Source organism: Triticum urartu, chromosome 6 (assembly GCF_003073215.2).
Source record: "Triticum urartu cultivar G1812 chromosome 6, Tu2.1, whole genome shotgun sequence".
Lineage (NCBI taxonomy): Eukaryota > Viridiplantae > Streptophyta > Magnoliopsida > Poales > Poaceae > Triticum > Triticum urartu.
In genome coordinates, this window is record NC_053027.1 from 96937032 (window position 1) to 96947996 (window position 10965).

Sequence of the window (10965 nt, forward strand, 5' to 3'; positions counted from 1 at the left end):
CGCGCAGCACACTCCTCGACTCCCTCGGGCCTTGCCTTGCCTCGCCGCCCCACCCACATCGCCGCCGCCGACCACTCCCTCCCCCACCGGCCTCACCCTTCCTCGGACCACACCGCCGGCCTCCCTTCCCCTCCCCTAACCAGAAGAAGGAGATGGCGCTCCCTCCCAGATCCGCCAGTGTTGTGGTACGCATCCCTGCTCCTCCCCTTCTCTTCTCCTTCATCTCGCCCCCCCCCCCCCCCCCCCCCCCTGATGCGTGTGCCCATTTTCTTGCATGTTCGAGAAGATCCCGCGGGCATCAGATCATCCATGGCGGCCTAGGAGGAGCACCACTGGCTCAGGTTCGTCACTTGATCCTCCCCTTCTATTCTCTTCTTCTTCTCCATCTATGCATCTGATCCATGCGATTTTTTGCAGGTTTCTCCAATCTGGCTGTGTGAAGGGAACTAGAAAGGCCGATCTACTGCTGCTGCTCTGCCCCCCTTGAACAATCTGGTGAAGGACAGGTTGATCCATGGAATTTTGAGCAGATTCTTTAGCTGTTATTTTGGTCGTGTGCTTTCAGCGGTTGGTTTGGTCATGTGCTAGAGCCTAATTAGCTATAGGAACAATTTATACTTTACTTAAAGATGTTACTTTGTGTTGTAGAAAATTTTATTTATGTCTACTGTTTTGTCCAGATTAGAAATATGTGTGATGTGTGCTTTCAAAAACTAATGCTATATGTAGGCTTAAGAAATTGAGCAAGGGAAACCATTATATCCCCTTCCTTGTTTTATAAGCTAAAATTATGTCGGATCATACTATGTCAAGTAACGGTTCTTTATTCTGTGTTATGGCAAAAGAAAATATGATTGAAACAATTTTGGCACAAGTCTGGTATTCATATGAACCGTGATGAGAAGTAGTACTCGTTCACTAGAGAGCTATAAATATAAGTCAAAATACCTGTGAAACAAGATTTTAAAGGCTTCCAATATCTGAACATCAAAGCTTAGCTGCTGTTGCATTCTTTACTCTTGTCAATTGTCTGACTGTAGAGAAACAAACACATGAGAAAAGTTTCAGGTTGGCCACATTGACAGTATAAGGAATTTTCCACAGCTTATTACTCCCTGTTCTGTCATAGGATCCTCTGTCAGTCCTCTTCTGTCGTAGGAATTTGCCACAACTACCATGAATTGCCATGTCTCTTTATACCAGTAAGTTAGTCTGATGCTAGACTAGACGTCTCTTTATGCATGTTTATTGTCATGTCTATTCTATATGTGTGAAGTTGAATCAAGTAGTAACATGTGAACAACACTTGCACTGGTGTATGTAAGGAGTTAAGTACATGTTTGTTACAGCAGGGCAGAGTAGATGTTTGTGTTACCATCCAATCCTTCTCTTTGTTTACCTGCTTTTATGTAGCTTATGTATTATTTTCCTGTAATACTGTTGTTTGCTCATATTTGTAACAATTTCACCATATTTGTAACTACTCATTACTTGCTTCACTTATTAGACATAATATTTAAACTCGTCTGTTGTGTCCAGTAGCACATATACATTTGTAGGAGCAATGTCGGCAGCCTTCGTGCATAGATGCATGATGAATAAAGATGCGTTCTAACTAATATTCCTTCATGCTTGGTTTTATCTGCCTCATAACCTTGTAAAGTGCAAGTTAACAATCAGATGTGTTTAATTCAACTCTAAAAAAGTGTGTATGCGAGTTAGAAGTAGTAACACCTAAATGTCAGTGTAGATGCTACGGTTGTCTCTTGGGTTCCAAAACTTAAAATTCCACTCCGGTTTATCTAGGTTTTATATCATGGATTTGACCTGAACCTGCATTACACATGTGTTGATACAATCATATAGCTTATCTGATCAAACAATCTGTTCATGTTATCTTTACCTGCTGCTCTTATACCTTACCAAAACAAAAATAATTCTAACTAGAAGTAGTTCTTTTTGTTTAGATTCTGTATTTATTAATGCTGACATATTGTCGTGATTTACATTTTGTACTAAATAGTTCTTTCTGATATTCACAGGTTTTAGCAATCAGCCGTAGCTCTTTCATCAAAGTTGCATGGTCAACAGAGGACAAGCGCTTCATGTCCAACCAAGGTGCATGGTGCTCGCAATTGACGCACGGAGGCTGTTCGACATCAGCTACACAAACCACCACCGTGAGCTCCTCCCTTTCCTCTGCTACAACCATGCTCTATTAGGATGTGGCTGGAACCATTTGATGGCCTTCCTGGACATGTTTTGCTGCTATCTAGAATTTGTACTTGTCCCATTTTTTGTTTCTTTGCTGGACATGTTATGGTTCAAGGGTTGATGATGTCTAGTAGATAGTTTGATGTATACCTGCTGCTGATTGATGCTCTTGTGGTTAGCATTATACTCCTGGAATCATATTCTACTATATCTAGTGTTCTTGTTGTTCTCGAAGATGCATCACAAATATCTAGTGTTCTGATATAAAATTGGTCTCTAAAATATGTTTCTAAAATTGGTCTCTAAAATATGTTTCTAAAATTGGTCTCTAAAATATTATACTATACCCGTTGTTCATTGATGCTCTTGTGGTCTCTTGAAGTTGGCTGAATCTGTTGCTTTATCATATATTTGGTCCATAAATCTACATTTCTATGAAATCTCTTTCAAAATATAATTTTTTGATAGTCTGTACACTAAACCTGGAGGTTTGCAAATCTACTCCAGGAATAATAGCTACTCTAATGCTGGTATGTGTTCACTCTTTTAGAGGAGCTGCAGGTCTATGAAATTTGAAGTTCGAAGTCGGATAGCCCTACTCAGCAAAGAGTAGTCTCTTTTGTTTGACTGTAATAGACTGTAAATATTGTAATATTGTAACAATAGGCATATTGGGGTTGTAATAGACTATGTATAGGTTGTAGTAGACTTAGTGTTATTTGATGAACTACATTTGTACTGTTCGGTCTGAAATATTGATTATGTATGTGATTTGAAAACGTGTGGAATGGAAACCTAACTCGTGGGACCCACTTGTGAAAATAATCTGAGCTGTTTTGAAATTTTTGTCAAGTGGGCCGAATGTGTGAGATGATGACAAGTGGGACCAGCCCCAAAATATAATGGCCCAAACAATGTTAAAAGGCCCTGGCCCAGAAATAAATAAAAGGCTGAAATGGGCTTGGCCTATGTAACTGGCAGGAAAAAAAAATAAATGGGCTGAATTAATGGGCTCGGCCCATATAGACACCTAACCGGACCGGGCTGATTCTTATCCACGTCAACTTGCCACGCTGGATCCTACGTGGTCTGGGGAGGCTGCTAGTGACCAAAACAAAACAGTAGGCATATTTTGGTCGTAAACGTCTACGACCTTCTCACAAAGAAGGTCGTTAATCTCAGTTTACGACCGCCAGCTTTTGACCTTCTGTTTTTGGTCACAAAAAGGTCGCAAATGAAAAATAATGACCTTTCAGTGACCAATAGTCAAGGTCACAAGTTGACATATTTCTTGTAGTGGCACCAGAGGCTCCAGCAGGGCACCAGACACCGCCCGGGCAGGAGAGGGCGGGTCTGGGGCCGGCGCGTCGTCCTCCAGGATGGGAGCAGGAGCCGGGGGAGAGGCGGGGGACGGTGGCGCGCCTCCCCAGGGGGGTCCGCTGGGAGAACCCAAAGGGGAGGCTCCGACGTCGCCGAGGCCGTCAGCAGCGGAGACGGCACCACCGGGGACGGAGGTGGCGGGACGGCCGCGGAGAAGGAGCAGGGCGAACACGGCGAAGATGCCGAGAGGACGAGGAGGCTGACGCTGGAGATGTCGCTGAGCTCGGCCGAAGAGGAGGGAGAGGAGACAGACAGTGCGGCGGGGGCGGCCTCAGCGGAGGAGGCCCACCCACGCGACCCACCCGCACCCGCACCCCCGCGCCGGAGGAGGGTCTCGCGAGGGGGAGCGGCTGCGGCAGAGCGCTCATCGTCGTCCTCCGGGTCTCATGACGGGAGGGGCGTGGACGGCGGTAGTGGGAGTCATCGCGGTTGTCCGCGCTGCCCCCATCAAAGTGGCCATCAGCGAGGTGTCGAGGGCGGCCGATGTGGTTGGGAGGCTCGGGGTAGATCTTGAGGTCGAATCCCTAGTCGTTGAAGAAAACTCGGACGGTGGCACGGAGAGTGGAGTCGAGGCACTTGACCTTGACACGGACCTCCTCCTCTTTGCGGAGGGAGAGCTCATCCACCACCACCACCTTGCCCAAGATCTTGGACATACTGCGGATCACCTTCTCAGAGCGGGCGATGTCGGGGAGGCCAACTATGAGGATCCATGCAGTGTCCAGCACGACAACTGCCTTAGGGTCCATCAGGGGCTCAGAGATGTTGACGACGAGCTTGTTGAGGGCGAGGGTGATGTCGTCGCTACGGGTGCAGAGGCCCAGGCTTAGGGCGTCCGGGAAGACCACGGTGAAGGAGCTGTCCGAGGTCGGGGTCACCTGCCAATCCCAGACGCGACAATAGAGGTGGTTGAGTTCCGCCTCGATCATCTCCGGCGAAGCGACCCCGGCCCCCACAATGGTCACGACCGCAAGGAGCGATGGAGACGGAGGGGGGACGTCCTCCACCTCGATGTGGAAGAAGCCGCGACCCTCAATGCCATGGCCGTACATCATGAGCTCCTCCGTCACCGGGCGGCCGGGCATAGAGCCGCGGGGTGGCCCGAATCCTTGCAAAGGTAGCACCGCGGCGGGTTGGGGCACTCGACCTGGTAGTGGCCGGCAAGTCCGCAATTGAAGCACGAAGGCGGATCACGGGGAGCACCGGAGTTGGGCGCGGTCGAGGACGCGGGGGTCTGAGCCGCGGCAAAGAGGGGTCGGGCGGGACCCCTCTTCTTCTTCTTCCTGGCGCCTTGGCGCCCGCGAGCCTTGGAGCCACCATTGCCCTGAGACATGCTCGGTTTGTTTTTGGGGGGCTGGTACCGGCGAGTGGTGGCGGCGCGTTGGGCAGGGCCGAGAGGGCGACAGAGAGCGACTGCGGCGACGCGCGGGGAGCGGGGGCGGTCGTGGCGGCTCTCCCGAGAGGGGGAGCGCTGTCCAGCCCGCACCAGAGAGGGGCGGCCATCCGCGCGAGCCGGCGAGCGCCGCGAGTCCATCGGCGGCGAGCGTTGGGAGTCACGGGGAGGGGAGCGGCGGGAGTCACGAGAGGGGGAGCGGCGACCTTGGCTCGACATGCCACTACAAGAAATATGTCACTAGTGACCTTCTGTCAGTGACCCTGGAAGAATTGGTCATAGATCTATGACCATTTCAGACCAATTGGTCATTGATCTATGACCATTTCAGACCAATTGGTCAAAAGCTGTTCGGGGGGCTCCAAACTCTAAACTATAACGACCATTTTGGTCAGAAAGGTCGTAATTTCCTTACACGAAATGGTCATAAAGCAGATAGCACTGGTCTGCTGCCTTATTTCTAGCTGATCATGACCAATATAGATGGTCATAACCTTGTAAATTGTGGTGGGTTGCTATGACTAGGTGCCACCTCATCAGTTTTGCCTATGTGTCATGTCCATGTGGCAGTTTTTGCCCTAGGTTGTGAAGCAACCTATATTTCTGTCATTCCCAAAATTCCCAAAAAAATCTCATAAATTCTTTGGGTCATATCTTCATCAAATATGTAAAAATCCTTCCTTGCCTAGTTCAAAACTAACTCAACAATATTCATTTTCCTATTCTGTTCACAACAACACTTTATGAAGGAAGTGCTATTTATATATTCTTGCTTGCCCTTGGAATTTTTGGGCACTCTTTCCTATCCAAATCATTACCGCATGACAAAATTCAGCTACATTTGCCTAGCAAATCTTCCTCGGCAAATTTCCAAAGTTTTTGTCCACCTAGAAGCATTGTGAAGGAAGTACCTTTTTATATCTCGAAATGACATGAAATTTATACAGTTCCTTCATATGCCCAAATTATCACCCTCCTCCAAATTGCAGCTCAGTCAAATCATCTATGTGAGCCCAGGTTCAATTTTTATTTTATGGCCAAATTGGCACGTTGCAAAGCAAGTGTTATATAGACCCCTCCTATTACCCTCAAACTTTTCGGGCACTCTTCCATACCCAAATCATTGCCACATGATAATGTTCAGCTCAATTTTCCTACTAAATCTTTCTCAGGAAATTTCCAAAGTTTCTACCTCGAGAGAAGCTTTGTGAAGTAAGTACTAGCTAGGCTTACTCAAATGATCTGAAAATTTACCAGCGCATGACCATACCTATGTAACTTACCTACACCTATTTTTAGCTCATTTCATTCTTCCAATCTCTCCCACTAGTTTTCCCAAGTTTTTGTCCATAGAAGAGCATTGTGAAGGAAGTACTACTTTGGCATGTCCAAATGGTATCAATTTTCTACAATGCTTTCCTATGCCCAAATAACCATCCTCCACCAAATTTCAGTTCAATCCATTCACTATTTTGAGCTAAAATTTTTTGAAGACATTCTCCTCAGTAGATCATCATCCTCAGCCAAAACTCCCGCCCATTGGCCATGTGCATTTCCCGTACCGCTAATCAAACACTTGGCTGCTAATTCATGTTTGGGCATCGATCGGTCTCCTCGTGAGAATCTTATGTTGTGATTTTCTTCCTAGAACCTACCTGGGGAGTGCCCAACCCACTAGACATGCCTAGGCTGCCCAAAACACATGGCAACTCCACGGTCACGCGGTGACCACGCGGCGGGCATGCGAGTTTACGCGCTCTAGAGTTGGGGGCCTCGGCCACCGCCCAAACCTCGGCGTATCGCCACCAAACCACGTATTTATAATTAAATAGGTACTTATGTAACTATAAATGATTTTTGGAAAAAAATAAATAGTAAACTATGAGGCAGCTGCAGTTCAAATTTGACCCGCTTCCAGCTGAATCGGCGGGAATTTGTCTTTCTCACCAGTGGTGGATCAAAACTTTTGACACCCAACCATTTTGTCAATTGTGCATTAAATATGGCCTAGTATTTTAGAAAATTTATTTGGTCCAATTTTGCAACAAATATATGGTAGGTCCTTCACAAAAGCTCTTACTTCGGGCACTCGGAAAATGGAAAATGTATTTTCCGTGCAAAGAAAATGAAAACTCCCTTAGGCAACATTGTTTGGAATTCTAAGATGCACCCTTGTGCACAATATGAGATCATTTTAACAAACTATGCCAAGAATGTGGCCATAAGATTGATCATTTGGCTTGAAAGTCATGAATCTTCACGCATGATAGCTCATTTCTGAGAACACTTTTTTAAAATAATTGCCATATTACAAGTTTATTATTTTTCCTGGAAACATGGTCGCATATAATGACACAATGTGAAGGTTTTTCAATTTTTTGATTTTTTTAATTTTTTATGCCCGTTTCAAAATGCGGTCAAAACGGCGGGCTTGACCGTTCCTAGCTAGTGGTTGAATCTTGGAATTTTTTTGGTGTTTCTCTGATTAAATAGATACTTATGTACCTAGAAACGATTTTTGGAAAAATTAAAGAGCAAACTATGAGGCAGCTATAGTTCAAATTTGACCTGCTCCCAAGTGAATCGGCGGGAATTTGTCTTTTTCACGAGAGGTGGATCAAAACTTTTTACACCCAACCATTATGTCAATTGTGCATTAAATATGTACTAGTATTTTATAAAATTGATTTGGTACAATTTTGCAACAAATCTATGGTAGGTCCTTCACAAAAAAACCTTATTTCGAGCACTCGAAAAGTAGAAAATGAATTTTCCGTGCAAATAAAATGAAAACTCCCTTATGCAACATTGTTTGGAATTCCAAGATGCACCCTTGTGCACAATATGAGATCATTTGAACAAACTATGCCATGAATGTGGCCATAAGATTGATCATTTGGCTTGAAAGCCATGAATCTTCAGGCATGATAGCTCATTTCTGAGAACACTTTTTTAAAATAATTACTGTATTACAAGTTTATAATTTTTGCTGGTAACTTGGACACATATGATGACACAATGCGGAGGTTTTCCGATTTTTTGAATTTTTTATGCTCGTTTCAAAATGCGTCAAAACAGCGGGCTTGACCGTTCCTAGCTAGTGGTTGAATCTTGGAATTTTTTTGGTGTTTCTCTGATTAAATAGATACTAATGTACCTAGAAATGATTTTTGGAAAAAATTAAAGAGCAAACTATGTGGCAGCTGCAGTTCAAATTTGACCCGTTTCCAACTGAATCTGCGGGAATTTGTCTTTTTCACGAGAGGTGGATCAAAAATTTTTACACCCAACCATTTTGTCAATTATGCATTAAATATGTCCTAATATTTTATAAAATTGATTTGGTACAATTTTGCAACAAATATATGATAGGTCCTTCACAAAAAAACCTCATTTCGGGCACTCAAAAAATAGAAAATGAATTTTCCGTGCAAAGAAAATGAAAACTCCCTTAGGCAATATTGTTTGGAATTCCAAAATGCGCCCTTGTGCACAATATGAGATCATAAAAAACTATGCCATGAATGTGGCCATAAGATTGATCATTTGGCTTGAAAGCCATGAATCTTCACGTGTGATAGCTCATTTCTAAGAACACTTTTTTAAAATAATTGCCGTATTAAAAGTTTATTATTTTTCCTAAAAACTTGGTCACATATGATGACACAATGAGAAGGTTTCCCAATTTTTTGATTTTTTTGAACTTTTTATGCCCGTTTCAAAATGCGGTCAAAACGGCGAGAATGACCGTTCCTAGCTAGTGGTTGAATCTTGCAAAACTTTTGATGTTTCTCTGATTAAATAGATACTTATGTACCTAGAAATGAGTTTTGGAAAAAATAAGGAGCAAACTATGAGGCAGCTCCAGTTCAAATTTGACCCGCTTCCTCCTGAATCGGCGGGAATTTGTCTTTTTCACCAGAGGTGGATCAAAATTTTTGACACCCAACCATTTGGTCAATTGTGCATTAAATATGGCCTAGTATTTTATAAAATTGATTTGGTCCAATTTTGCAACAAATATATGGTAGGTCCTTTACAAAAGAACTCATTTTGGGCACTCAAAAATGGAAAATGAAATTTCCGTGCAAAGAAAATGAAAATTCCCTTAGGCAACATTGTTTGCCATTCCAAGATACACCCTTGTGCACAATATTAGATCATTTGAATAAACTATATCATGAATGTGGCCCGTTTCAAAATGCGGTCAAAACGACGGGCATGACCGTTCGTAGCTAGGTGTGGAATCTTGCAAAAAAAATTGTTGGATCTCTGATAAAGTAGCTACTTGTGCATCTAAAAACTATTTTTAGAAAAAAATAATGAGCTAACTATGAAGTACCATAGTTCAAATTTGACCCGGTTCCTATTGATTTGGTAGAAATTTGTCAATTTGACTAAGGTGTATGAAAAGCTTTTAACATGCAACCAGTTGGTTAATTATTCATAGACTATGTTTCTAATATTTTTGAAAATTGGTACAATCCAATTTTGAAGCAAATAATGTGAAGGTTCTTCAAAAAACGAAAACTAAACCAATTTTAAAGAAAAGAAGAGGAGAAAGAGAGAGGGGTGTGTTGGATGAGGGAGGGTTTTGAAGCGTTGGGTGTAGGAGGAATAGATGGCCAGGATTTGATCTTGGGGTGATCCGTGGCCTCGCCTCTAATTGGCTGTCCCTAACACAACCTTCACCCCCGCACTGCTCCTCTCGCCCACATTGCCCTAACACAACCCGCCCTCTCCCTCCCTCGGATCTCGATCCGCCGCCGCCCCCGCCCCCACCATCGACAACCCTCAACGTAGACGAGATTGGGCTCCTCCTCCCCTCTCCCGCGTCCCACCCTGCACCCTCGGCCGCCGCCTTGCCTCGCCCCCGCACATCACTCCTCTCCCCACGACCCGCCGCCGCCGACCCCAACCACGGCCTCCACGCCAACGACTAGGGCAACCGCACCACGCCCTCCTACGTCACCTTCACCGACACCGAGCGCCTCATCGGCGACGCCGCCAAGAACCAGGTCGCCATGAACCCCACCAACACCGTCTTCGGTACGTGCCACCCTCCCGACCCACTGTGTATCATGCGTCGTCTGTTAGATGAGATCTCCGTGGTTGCGTGCGGTCCTTGTTCTGTTCTTACGCGCACGATGTGATATGATTTGTTCTGAATAATCAGATGTGGTTGTTGCCGAATCCGTCATGCAGTGCCATGTCTATGAGATTAATTACAGATTTATTACTGGTTCATATCTGCATGTGTGTTCTCTGTTGTTTGGCATGCTGTAGTCCCCTATTTCTGAGATTGTTCTATGTCAGATTCTCAAATTAGATCCTTAGGAATGGATGGCTTGTCAATTAAGTTAGGATGGCTTGTCAATTTAAGTTAGGATGCCACCTTATGATTGAAAATATGCTGTAGATCTGGTCTTATTTAAATTAGATGTAGCAGCTGCTGTCGATTCTGTGTTGCAGTCCCGTTTTTCTCTTATCTATCACAAAATTTTATTATTAGTTTATTGGCGTGGCTGCTCTCTGTTTATATTGTTCGAAATGCTGTTATTTTTTGTTGTTGTTTGTTCTGCATGGTTCAGTAGTAGATCCTTCAGAATGGAGGGCTAGAATTAAGTTGGGTGGTTGAAATTATGCTACATATGAAAATTAGTTCTAATATGGTATACTAGATTCTCAAGTTTTACATCCATCAGAAAATACTACTTGAAACTATTTCTTCTGCTGCTACTGTCAAACTACTTTTTTTGTTGTTTTCATTGTCATATGACTCTAATCTCTACTATTGTTGGTGTCAAACTGATGCTATGAACCCATCAGCTCATATGACTCTATTGTTGTTCTTGACCTACTGTTGCTGCTGTTGTAGGAGGAGCACGCCTAGGAGAAGAAGGAGCACTCCCAGGAGAAGCTCTGCCTCTACAGCCTCTACAAGCAGGCCACCGTTGGCCCCGTCAACACCGGTATAT

General features: G+C 44.4%; 1 long non-coding RNA gene across 1 annotated transcript; it reads left to right on the plus strand.

Annotated features, from left to right (window-relative positions):
- Positions 1 to 273: 273 nt before the first annotated feature.
- LOC125513828 lies at positions 274 to 798 on the plus strand. The gene is made up of 2 exons (XR_007286172.1): positions 274 to 341; positions 418 to 798. It is a non-coding gene; the product is annotated as an uncharacterized LOC125513828 (long non-coding RNA).
- The last annotated feature ends 10167 nt before the right edge of the window (positions 799 to 10965 follow it).